The following is a 12,939-nucleotide window of genomic DNA, read 5'->3' as shown; positions in this document are numbered from 1 at the left end:
ACCTTTGCATCCTCCACATTACCTAGCACAGTGCCATGTTTATATGCATTCAACTGGTATTTCTTGAGTGATGGTTCTGATAGGAAAAAAACTAATGCATGTTGAAGTGTTTGTTGGTGAAGTCGAAGTGAGATAACCCTCTCCACACCTTCATAGTAATGGTTGAAAATGACATATTAAGCAGACGGCTACAAGTATGTAATATCTAAAAATCCCCATTTTTTTTAAAAGACTATCTTCCCAAGGACTGCAGAACTCATGACCCATTAAATTTCAAACAAAAGACTGTAGTGCATAATGCAAAAATGCCTCTACGTTTTGCTTCTTAATAATGAGATGATGAAATAGTGGAATACAGAGGAAATTAGGAAAATTACAAAAGATGGGTTAGGGAAAGAGATGATGAGTATATTTCCGTGGAAATTATTTTTCTCTAAGCTATGTGAATCTAGTGAAGAAAACTGTTCTTTAGCTAGCTATATTGTGATATTATTATTTCCAGAATTTACAGAAATTTTATTGATACTTTCATTTTTCAGTATGCAATTGTAAAAGCTTCTTTTATTCTTATAGTGGATGTACATTGCACAAATATTATAATACTGTCAATTAAAACTCCCTAGAAGTCAAATTGTTATTTCTTCTCACTGGAATAATAGCTTCAATTAAATATGATTTGCCACATATTTGGCAAAGAAGTGCTATGTTCTCTCTTTGCAATGAAATTGCAAGCCTTCCACCATTTGTTAGAGTATTGTGTTTTACAATGAAGCTTTATGCTCCCGCTCCTTTTGGAATAACTATTAAATCTGAGATTGCCTTTGTGATAGGGTTGTAGAAGCAAAAATAATTTTTCCTGGTGTCTACTTTGACATTTACATTGTGTTCTATAAAGTTCCATACTTACTACAAATTTAAATCTTGAATTTACTACCAGAGCTGACAAAAAGATGAGAAATGTGACCACTTCTGTCAATACTTTTTTTTCTCTCTCTCTCTCTTTTTTTTCTCTCTCTCAGAAAGCTCTGCTGCCAAAGCAAACTGCCAAGTGAGTTCTGGGTCTTCAAAGAAGACAAATATGTCATGATATCGTGGGGGGAAAGAGGGTATTCATCCTATCTTTGAGTCACCTACCACACTGTACCTGGCTTTTAGGCACACATCTAAAGAGAAAAAGTTGCTGGGCATTATCATTTTAGGCAAAGCAGACACTGAGGCCTAACTGGGTATAATTATTGAATCTTGGTCTCTTTCTGTACTATTTTTTATAGAGGTTGCTGGTCGTTCTCTAATTGTAAATCCAGAGGACTTATATGTCTTCAAATGGTGTGACTGGAGAAGGGAATATATAAATCCACCTTCTGTTCTGTAGTTCTTAGCCTGATAATAATATTGTCTCTTGCAGTAAGTGTGTTGAGGTGAAGACTGCAATAAAGAAGTTAAACTAGACTTGTCTGCAAACCCACAGCAGAATGAAGTAACATATTATAGGCTTGGGCCTCATCCATATCTATCTATCTATCTATCTATCTATCTATCTATCTATCTATCTATCCATCCATCCTACAAAGCCAGCAATTTGCCATCTGCAGATAATTAGAACCTAGCCCTTTACTCTGAGTTTAGAACACTTTCCTCCAAATTCACTATCTTTTTATGCATGTGTGTGTGTGTTCCCAGCAGATCTCAAATACTTCCTGTTTTTTAACTTTCAATAAGAAAAATCACATTCCTTGCCCACAACAGAATAAAGAGTATGGGGGAGGGCAAAATCTTGAACAAGGTTGGAAGAAGAAGTTTCTTTCTCTCTTTCTCTCTTTCTTGACATAGTGTTGGAGATATTTTAACGGGAGGGGGGATTTTCAATGAGAATTAGATTTAGCTTTACTGAACATCTGTATTAAGGCATTCTGGTCTAAATTCACCCTGTGCTAATCTGCATCTCTTTCTCTCTCCTTCCTTGGATAACATTTCTACTCTTTTTTAACATTCCTCATTTTCCTTTATCTTAAACTCCCCTTCCATATGGCTAAGTAGGTCTTATTTCATGATGGGAGGGTAAAATCAAAGTTACTTAAGATTAGGAAGAGTAACAGTTTTTCCTGTAATGATTGACTGCTGCACAGTGAAAGCCAAACTGAGCATCTGAGAGACCTCTGGGGACAAGCAAATTTCATAGCCAAAAATTACCTATTCATCCCATCTCTGCAAATGATGTTCCACTGCTTATTAGAGTGTGAATAGTTATGGAAAAGGCAGTGGGAGTGGATAGAATTCCAATACACCATATCAAAACTTGATCAGCTTATTTCTGGAAGCTGGCCTTAAGATATCCAATCATTCAATCCCATCAAGAAAAGTATTAGGAGACTCAGAAAACATCAAAAGATCATGTAATCCAATCTGGTACCCATCATCTCTATATTATACTGTGAACCCTAAGAAGAGTTTGATTACTAAGAGTTGACTACTACAAGTGGTATAGACAATTTTCATTGTTTGCAGTTGTTTTTACCTGTATTCTCAGCATAAACACTGAATTAGCAACTACTGAATCATTGCTCCTAGGAGAAATACAGGATCAGGTTCCTGTGAGCCTCTGGTCACAACATTTTCATGAACCTTTTAACCTATAACCTACTTCATATTTGTTTCTGTTTAAAGACACCTTATTTTAAATGATTCATTAACATTGAACTCATGGCCAACAACACTATAACTCATCCTTGAATGAGGCTTATCTAACACATGTGTTTGCTCCATAAGGCAAATCACAGCATTCTTGCACTAAGGAAGACAGGACAACTCTTCATCACCATGCTTGGGGGCAGAAGTGAGTGGTGGGAAGTGATTTTAAACAGGAACATGACCAACAGAAAGCACAAAAATGTGAAAAACATGTCACTAAGTAGACCCTCAAAACGATAATTGTTTACAGTAAAAGAGCTGAAACAGGAAGGCACAGTGTTACCTCATTCAACCTTAGCTAGGAAAGTAGACAACAAGCAACTCAATTGTTCTGCTATTCTGCATATGTCTATGAATGACTGTGAAAGACCCAGGAGTAGATTTGTGGGGCACAAGTTAACTTTAGCATGTAGTTGAATTTGCATATATGTAATTTATGGATAATAATCTACTGTATTAATTATATAAACATGGCATGAGATATTATTGGAAGAAAGGAAAAACAGACATATTTTAGTCCTGCCAGAATTTGAACACAAGGAAGGTACAGAAGTTATCCAAATTCTGGCATTCATGCTCTGTAAATGAAAATTAACTACATTCATTTATTTAACAAATTTCTGTTAATATCTTTGATACAGGCACCACAATAACTACTATTTTTAAAAAGATTATCATAATAAAGTTCTTTAAAATAAGAAAAATAAGAGTGTCAGTTGATAACTTGTATTTACTTTTCTATGTTGTCAGTTTATAAATGACTATTGAATACTAATTATGTAACTATTGAATACTAATTATGTGCAAGTTCATAAATGAGGTAACTTGCAAAATACAAAGACCAAAATAAATGTAATCTCTGTCCCCATGGAGCTTATGTTCCATTCGGTGCAACAAGGCCAAGAAATATTACATTGGTATGGAATACTCTGTTTTAGGTCATGGTTCAATTAGGACTGCATATTATAAGTTCATAAGCTTTCCAAGAAATGATTAATCTTTTTGGTTTTATGAGTACATCATAGAAAATATACTAGTTGACTTAGTCGAAGTGATTTATATAGTTTAGAAAAATACAGCTAGTGTGTCAAACTTGATAGTCCTGCATATAATAATAACTCGAATTTAGCTTTCGCTACATACCAGATTCTGCATAGTGCTTTACATATGTTATATTACTTAATATTTAAATCAACCTCAAGAAGTAAATATTATTCATACTTCATAAAATAAGCTCTGCCAAGTTCAATTTTAAAACTGAAAGTTTAAGTAGGAAACAGTCACAATCTGAACGGAGATCTGCCTGATTACAATCCACTTTGTGATTTAATCTCTCTGCACACTACCTTTCAGGGAGCTAGTACATGAAGCACGACTCTAGCTTTGCAAATGATTCATTTCCAAAAGACCAATTAAGCCACTATTCAAAGATCTATTGATGGAAATATGTATGAATTAATTGATTACCAGAGTTAAGAGAGATTTCATTTTGGAAACATGATCTGATATATCAGATTAAAAATGTAAATTGTCTTTTCCTTTAACTGTTTTTCACAATTTTTTTTCTTGGAATATCAGTTATTACCTAAGACATCTATGGGGATTCATGTCAAGGAGAGTTACGCTTAAAAGAAAAAAGAGCAGTGTACCCCAGTAATTTATGCTTGAACCAGAGGCTTGTATCTCTGGATACAAAAGCTTTTTCTGCACTGCAGTTGAACAGCCGAATTGATATAAATAGCATTCATTTTCATGGCCTGGAGAATATTTAAAATAGGATTATGGATTTGCCATGGAATCAAACAGTTAGGAAAACTGAACTGTGACAAAGCAAGCTACTGTGTCAACAGCATTTATTAAAAAATGCCGGTAAGAGGAAAGACAATACAGGCAAAATGGGATTGGTTTCTCTTGGAAGTCAGTAATACAATGATGCCAAGTTTGTTCTAGGATAATGAGATACCTTTTAAGATGAGTGAGTCGTGACTTTGTCGTTTCAAAAGATTTATCTTCTTCACACAGTTAAGAACTAACTAGCTCCTAGCTATGAGCTAGGAGACTCTAGTGTTGTAATATGATTCACACAACGATAAACTACAGCTCTACAGAAATATTTTTAAAACATTGCCCTTTTAACAAAAGCTTTGTGAACATCGAAAAACAAGTATTGATTGAAAAGGAAAATATATATGAGTATTAAAAGTATACTTAATATTTATTAGTATTTTAAACTACTTCAAAATATTTCTTACTTAATGTTCACTATAACCTTAAAAAGATATTATCTATCCTTCAGGTTTGGATAGATTTATAACCTTAAAAGGATATTTTCTATCCTTCAGGTTTGGATGGCATTTAAAATCAATTACTGACAGTAGTACAAGCGATTTTTTATTTATACCGAAATAAGTTTATACACAGCTAGTATAACTAGAATTGGAACTAAGATCTTACAGATTCTGAAATCCATGTCTTTTCTACTATGATAAGAAAGAAAAAAATGCAAGCATGACTTTACTATGATACAACATAGAGGAATCACGTAGCATTCTTCAATTGCACCACCATTTTGGTAAGTGGCAAACAGTAAAATACTTAAGGTGGTGAGACTAAAAGTATGAAGATTAAGAATATAAAATTCAGGTTTTTTATTTTTATTTTATGTTTTAAAAATAGACACATTTAGAGCACTTTTAGGTTCACAGCAAAATAGAGTGGAAGTTACAGAGAGTACTCACATACCTCTGCCTCCACACACACACAGCCTCTCCACTATCAATATCCCCTACCAGAGTGGTACTCATGTTACAATCAATAAACGTATATCAACACGCCATTGTCACCCAGAGTCCATAATTTACACTAGGGTTTACTCTTGATGTTGTATATTCCGTGAGTTATGATGAGTATATAATGATTCACCTTCATGATTACGGTATCACACAGCATAGTTTCATTGCCCCCCAAAATTCTGTGTGTTCCACGAGTTCATCCCTTCTTCCATCCTAATCCCTAGCAAATGCTAAATTTTTTTACTGTCTCCACAACTTTGCATTTCCCAGAATGCCATATAGTTGGAATTATCCAGTATGCAGACTTTTCAAATTGGCTTTTTTCACTTAGTAATATGCACATACATTTCATCCATGTGTTTTCATGCCTTGATAGTTCATCTCTTTTTCAGTAAACAATATTGCATAGTCTAGATATGTCACAGTTTATAGGTGTTAATTAGGCTGTATTTATGACAAAATCTATAAAACATAAAAATAAACTTGCTAATTAAAAAGAAAACAAAACTGACCGTCACAAAACCAATTTGGTCATTCTGTTATAGGCAGCATGATGCGGTCCCCACACAAGATGTATAATAAAGTACTATTTATACTTTTCTTTGGTTTATTTGGGTCTAGCAGGCATCACAGTGGAAAAGAATTAGATACTGTGTCAGCAATTTTATAATTTATAGTGTATTCCCTCTGAACTGAAATACAATACTTTCAGAAATACTCTCTGACTGTAAATGCTGACAACCTAATGAGATGAATGAAGTACACGTTTTTATTTGATATATTTATTTTACTTTAGACAATGGATGGCTGATGACTCAAATATTAAAAGCATACCAAAAATCACCTGGACAACATTTTTCAATTGCATGTAGGGCTATTCTGCCTAGGATATAATTCAACTGGCCTATGTATTAATAGCAGCTAATACCAGAAGATTATACTTTATTACCCCAAAGGAGATCTTTGAGCAAGCAGAATAAATCATTTTCTGATATATTCCCTGTTATATAAATAAGCTTATTATATTATAGAAAAATCTTCTTTAAATTGCTCTTAGAATTGCTCTTAGAGTTCCTGAGACGTTTTCTATAGTGCAAAATTCCTTTTCAAAGATGTTCCATTTTTCAGTAATTGATATTTAACATGTAACTTTCACCATACTACACTCTTGAGTAAACTAACAGCCTCATTGACAATGCTACTGTTTGTAATACAATATTTTCATGGACCAGACCTCTCCTCATTAATTAACGCAAATAAGCAACTTCCACATCAGTTGGCATTAAACTACTTTCTACTTATCATCATTTGAAAATATCTGGTTTGATAACCTGAATGGCATTTAAAATCAATTACTGAAAGTAGTACAAGCGATTTTTCATTTATAGCGAAATAAGTTTAAACATTGTCTCACTAGCTATAAACTAGTTTTCTCTCTATCATATCCATGCAGAAATAAATATATTGCAATAGGACAGAGAGCCAAACTCCCAACCTAGCTTCCATTTAGTGCTGGAACTAGAATTGTAAGGATGAAAATTATTGTTTAAACACACAGGAAATTACAAGCCCTTGTTAACTGAATAAACCATGACTTAGAAAAGCGGTCATTTCATTTCCAAGCAGCTTTGGAGAAAAGGTTGTCTTCATTTCAATAGGATCAAATCTTAGCTTGTGTTTTCCTTAGCAGTTTACAAGAAAAAAGAAAAAGAAAGAAAGAGAAAGAAAGAAGGAAGGAAGGAAGGAAGGAAGGAAGGAAGGAAGGAAGGAAGGAAGGAAGGAGGGAAAGAAAGAAAGAAAGAAAGAAAGAAAGAAAGAAAGAAAGAAAGAAAGAAAGAGAGAAGGAGAAAGAAAGAGAGAGAGAGAGAGAGAAAGGAAGGAAGGAAAGTAAGGAAAGGAAAGGAAGGAAGGAAGGAAGGAAGGTAGGAAGGGAGGAAGGAAGGAAAAGAAAGAAAGGGGAAAAAACCACAATTCACTCATCAAGGGAATAGAGAAAATAATATATATCCAAATGTTTTATTATGAGGATTAAAGGACAAAAATATATGGAAATTTTTTGGTTATTACCTGAGGCTAAGCCCAAGAGATTACAACCAGAAAAGCTCAAATCTATTTCAACTGCAACTTGTTAACTTATTCCATAAAAGTTTTACTACCAAGCAGAGATGGAAAATCCTTAAAATGAGTTGTATTGACTTTGTATTTGTAACTTTGCATAACACTATACCCTCATACATAATTAACATACCTGTGTTAAATGATTTTTTAAATATTAGAAAAATGGTAATAAATATAAATTTCAAGAAAGTATGATAATATATTTACCTATTAATAGCTATTTAGATTGTTCATATTTTCCATATACCATAGAAAACTCTAAAATTACTTTTATTACATATTTTGCATATGCTTAGGATATATTCTCAAAAGTAAAATGTGTAGATCAGAAGATATGCACATTTTACATTTTGATTCCTATTACCAGTCATTTTTTACTAAGGCTAAAAACAATTTATAGTCCTACATGCTACACAAGCATCTCTCTCTTTGTTCAATGTCACAATAAAATCATGTTACCATTGAGGTAATTTAAATTATTTCAAGGAAAAACAATGACAATGACAGCAGCAACCACAACAAATCATTTAGACTTGTAGTTTATGATTGAGCTTGAATATCCTGTCACAAGCTGTAATCACTTGTGTTTCTTCATTCATAACTTATATATCAGTGTCTTTTTCCTGTTTGTTCTTGGGAATTCATTCATCTTTTTCTTATTGATCTCTAAAAGCTCTTTTTATATGACAGATTATAACTTTGTTTTTATGTATGCAGTAAACATTTTACCCTATTTAGCATCTGTGTTTTCATTTTGTGTGTTTTCCATAGATAATTTTTAAAACTTTATATGTTTATTCTAAAAGTTAGTTCCTTTGTGGTCTCATACTTAAGTATCATGCCAAAAGTAGCTTCACTAGCTTAACATTGTAAGTTCTCACACACTTTTTTCTTCTAGTACTTTTAAAATTTATTATCTCTTCAATAAAGCAATAATTATTTTTTATTTATGGTGTGAGGTATACATCCAGTTTTGTTTTTTATTCCCCAAGTAACCAGAAATTTGCTCAATGCAATTTGTTCTGTAATTTGTCATTTTTCTTTATTTGAATGTTATACTTACATTCTATACATAATTTGTCTTTTACTGGTCTATTGTGGACTTATTTATTTGTTTGCCTTTTCCTTACAAGGATTATATTGCACCTTAAAAACACATTTAATCATAAAGAATATTAATACATTTTCATATTTTGTTTACATATACACACTCTAAATATTGACTACTTAAAACATCTTATTCTTATTAAGTTCTAGTTAAACTGAGAAGCATATTAAATATTGTTGAATAAAAATTTTATTTAAAAATGTTTTAAAACTTTTTACTTAGAAATCTTTAAAATATTCTTGTCGTTTAGAAAATTTTAAAATTTTTGAGTGACATAAAATTGTACATATTTTGGGGAATACAATGTGATATTTTTATACATGTATATAATATGTAATGATTAAATCTGTGTAATTAGCATACTCATCACCTAAAACATTTATTATTTCTTTGTGTTGTGACCATTCAAAATTCTCTCTTTAGGATTTTTGAAAATATATATTAAATTATTGTTAACTATAGTTGCCCAAGGTAGTATAGAATTCTAGGACTCCTTCTTTTTTCTAGCTATAATTTTATATCCTTTATGAAACCTCTTTCTATCTTCTCTTACTCCTACATTTTCAAGCCTCTAATAACCACAGTTCTTCTCTTTACTTCTGTGAGCTAAATGTTTTTGTTCCCACATGCAAGTGATACACATGGTATTTATCTTTTTGTGCCTAATTTATTCCACTTAATATAATGTCTTCCAGGTTTATCCATGTTGATGCAAATAACAGAATTTTATTATTTTGTAATGGCTGCATATTATTCCCTTGTATATTTATACCACAATTTTTTAATTCATTCAGCTGGTGATGGACACTTACAATGATTCCATACTATTCATTCTCACACTTCTATGAAGAAATATCTGAGACTTGGTAATTTACAAAGAAAAGAGGTTTAATTGACTCACAGCTCCAAATGGCTGGGAAGGCCTCAGGAAACTTACAAACATGGTGGAAAGGGAAGCAAACATGTCTTTCACAAGTCAGAAAGAGAGAAGAGTGCTGAGCAAAGGGGGTGAAACCATCTATAAAACCATCAGATCTCCTGAGAACTTACTATCATGAGAACAGCATGAAGGTAACTGCTCCCATGACTCAATTACCTCCCATCAGGTCCCTCCTATGACATGTAGGGATTATGGGAACTACAATTCAAGACAAGATTTGGGTGGGAGACACAGTCAAATCATATCATTCCACCCATGCACCCCCCACATCTCATATCCTCACATTTTAAAACACAATCATGCCCTTCCAACAGTCCTCCAAAGTCTTAACTCATTCAAGCATTAACTCAAAATTCCACAGTCCAAAGTCTCATCTGAGACAAGGCAAGTCCCTTCTGCCTATAAGCCTGTAAAATCAAAAGCAAATTAGTTACTTCCTAGATACAATGGGGGTATAGGCACTGGGTAAATACAACTATTTCAAATGGGAGAAACTGGCCAGAACAAAGGGGCTCCAGGCCCCATGCAAGTCCAAAATCCAAGAGGGCATTCATTAAACCTTAAAGTTCCAAAATGATCTGTTTTGACTCCATGGCCCACATCCAGGGCATGCTGATGCAAGAGGTGGGCTCCCACAACCTTGGGCATCTCCACCCACTGTGGCTTTGTAGAGTAGAGCCCCCAGTCAGATGCTTTCATGGGCTGGTGTTGAGTGCCTGCAGCTTTTCCAGGTGCATAGTGCAAGCTGTCAGTGGATGTAACATTCTGGGGTCTGGAGGACAGTGGCCCTCTTCTCACAGCTCCACTGGGCAATGCCCTAGTGGGGACTCTGTGTAGGGCTCCAACGCCACATTTTCCTTCTGCATTGCCCTAGTAGAGGTTCTCCATGAGGACTGCACCCCTGCAGTAGACTTCTGCTGGACATCCGGGTGTTCCCATACATCCTCTGAAATCTAGGCAGAGGTTCCCAAACCTCAATTCTTATCTTATGAACACCTGCAGGACTAACATCATGTGCAAGGCAAGCTGCCAAGACTGGATGCTTGCACCTGAAGCAATGGCCAGAGCTGTGCCGTGGCCCCTTTTAGCATGGCAGGAGCAGCTGGAAAGTAGGGCACCAAGTCCCAAGGCTGCACACAGCAGGGGGGCCCCGGGCCTGGCCCATGAAACCATTTTTTCCTCCTAAGCCTCCAGGCCTGTGACAGGTGGGGCTGCCGTGAAGGGCTCTGACATGGCTAAAGACATTTTTCCCATTGTCTTGGTGATTAACATTTGGCTCCCCATTACTTATGCAAATTTCTGCAGCTGGCTTGAATTTCTCTTCAGAAAATGGGTTTTTCTTTTCTATTGCATCATCAGACTGCAAATTTTCTAAAGTTTTATGCTCTGCTTCCTCTTACTTGATATAATTTTGAGTTTTCAAAAATATATTGAGACTTGTTTTTGGCTCTAAGTATAAATAATGCTAAATAATATTTTATGTGCTAATGAGAAGAATGTGTTTTCTGCAGCTAAAGGATAAAATGACTTATAAATGCCTTTTAGGTCTATCTGGTGTTAAGTGCAGTTTAAGACCTATGTTTCTTGATCCTCTGTCTAGATGATATGTTTCATGCTTAGAGTCAGGCGTTAAAGTCCCCAGCTTTTACTGTAGTGGAGACTCTCTCTCCCCTTAGTTCTAACAATATTTGCTTGTAAATCTGGATGCTATGGTATTGAGTACATACATATTTAACATTGTTATATCCTCTTGCTTAATTGATCTTGTTATTATTACACAATAACCTTCTTTGTTTCTTTTTTTGTTACTTAAAGTCTATTTTATCTGATATAAATATAGCTTTCCTGCTCACTTTTTATTTCCATTTGTATGAAATATCTTTTTCCATCTCTTCACTTTCAGTCTACATGTATCCTTACAAATGAAGTGAGTCTCTTGTGGGCAGCATATAGTTGAGTCTTGTTTTTTAATCGATTCAGCCATTCTGTATCTTTTTATTGGGGAATTTAAATCATTTACATGCTAGTCAGTTATTGACTGGGGAAAACTTACTCCTATCATTTTTTACATTGTTTTCTAGTGTTTTACAAATTCTTTGTTTCTTTCTTCCTCTCTTATTGCTTATCTTTGCAGTTTGTTGATTTTCTATATTGATTTAATTTGATTCTGTTTTATTTCTCATTTATTTATCTGTTCTACCAGTGAGGTTCATATTTTTATATGTTTTTATAATGGTAGAGATTGCCCATGTGCTGTCAAATGTAAGACTTTCTTAAGCATTCTTGTAGGACCAGTCTAGTGGTGATGAATTCCCTCAATTTTTGCTTGCCTGGGAAACACTTTATTTCTCCTTAATTTCTAAAGGATAGTTTTGCCTGAGTGTTATATTTCTGGCTGGAAGGTAATTTGTCTGCTTTTCCCTGAATTTTGACTATATTGTCATATTATTTCCTGATCTGTATAGTTTCCACTGACAAATTTACCGTTTCTCTGATTGGCATTTCCTCATAGGTGTCTTGATGCTTTCCTCTTGCTGTTTTTAGAAGTCTCTCTTTATCTTGTGATAGTTATTTATTGTACTTCAGAGAGGACATTTTTGGGTTAAATCTACATGGAAATATTTGAGCTTGTTATCTGCATGCCACACATCTTCCAAGAATTGAGAGTTTTCAGCTATTACATCATTAAACAGGTTTTCTATGTTTTTATTCTTCTCTGCTTAATGTGGAACTTCCATGATTCCAATATTTGTTCTCTTAATGTCCTCTTATATGTCCCGTAGTCCTGCTTCATTCATTTTTATTCTTCTTCCTCTTTTGGCTAACGCATTTATCTCAAAAGGCCTGTCTGTAAGTTCAGAAATTCTTTCTTCTACTTAATTTAGTCTATTGATGAAGCACTTATTTTTATTGTATTTATTTAATTTTTCAATTTTAATATTTCTGTTTGGTTCTTTTTTAATACAGCTATCTTTTTATTGAATTTCTAAATCATATTTTTTTTTGGTATTCCTATGTTAATATCTGTGCATCTGGTGGAACAATCTCTTCTTCCAGTTTTATGAAGTAGCTTTTATAGGGAAAGATCTTTTTCTCTATGTGTGTCCTACAGTTTTACTTGGATAAAATACTTTGGCTTTGGTTCTGAGTGGGCACAGTAATATAGTCTCTATAAAAATTATTTGGTAATCAATGTCAGCAGTGTCTCTAAGTGCCCTGGTGGCCATTCTGTGATTATTTGCCATGGCACAAGTTTGCTCAGAGGTGGGGATACCAGGCAGACCAGCCTTCAG

The 12,939-nt window shown here is 34.1% G+C and overlaps 1 protein-coding gene across 9 annotated transcripts in view; it reads right to left on the bottom strand.

The window, feature by feature from the left end:
- Window positions 1-12,939, bottom strand: part of DPP10 (dipeptidyl peptidase like 10) — a 1,401,293-nt gene that overhangs the window by 144,679 nt on the left and 1,243,675 nt on the right. The window lies entirely within an intron of this gene.

Source organism: Pan paniscus, chromosome 13, assembly GCF_029289425.2.
Source record: "Pan paniscus chromosome 13, NHGRI_mPanPan1-v2.0_pri, whole genome shotgun sequence".
Classification (NCBI taxonomy): Eukaryota; Metazoa; Chordata; class Mammalia; order Primates; family Hominidae; genus Pan; species Pan paniscus.
Note: the sequence above shows the minus strand (reverse complement) of the source record. Positions and strands in the feature narration are given on the sequence as shown.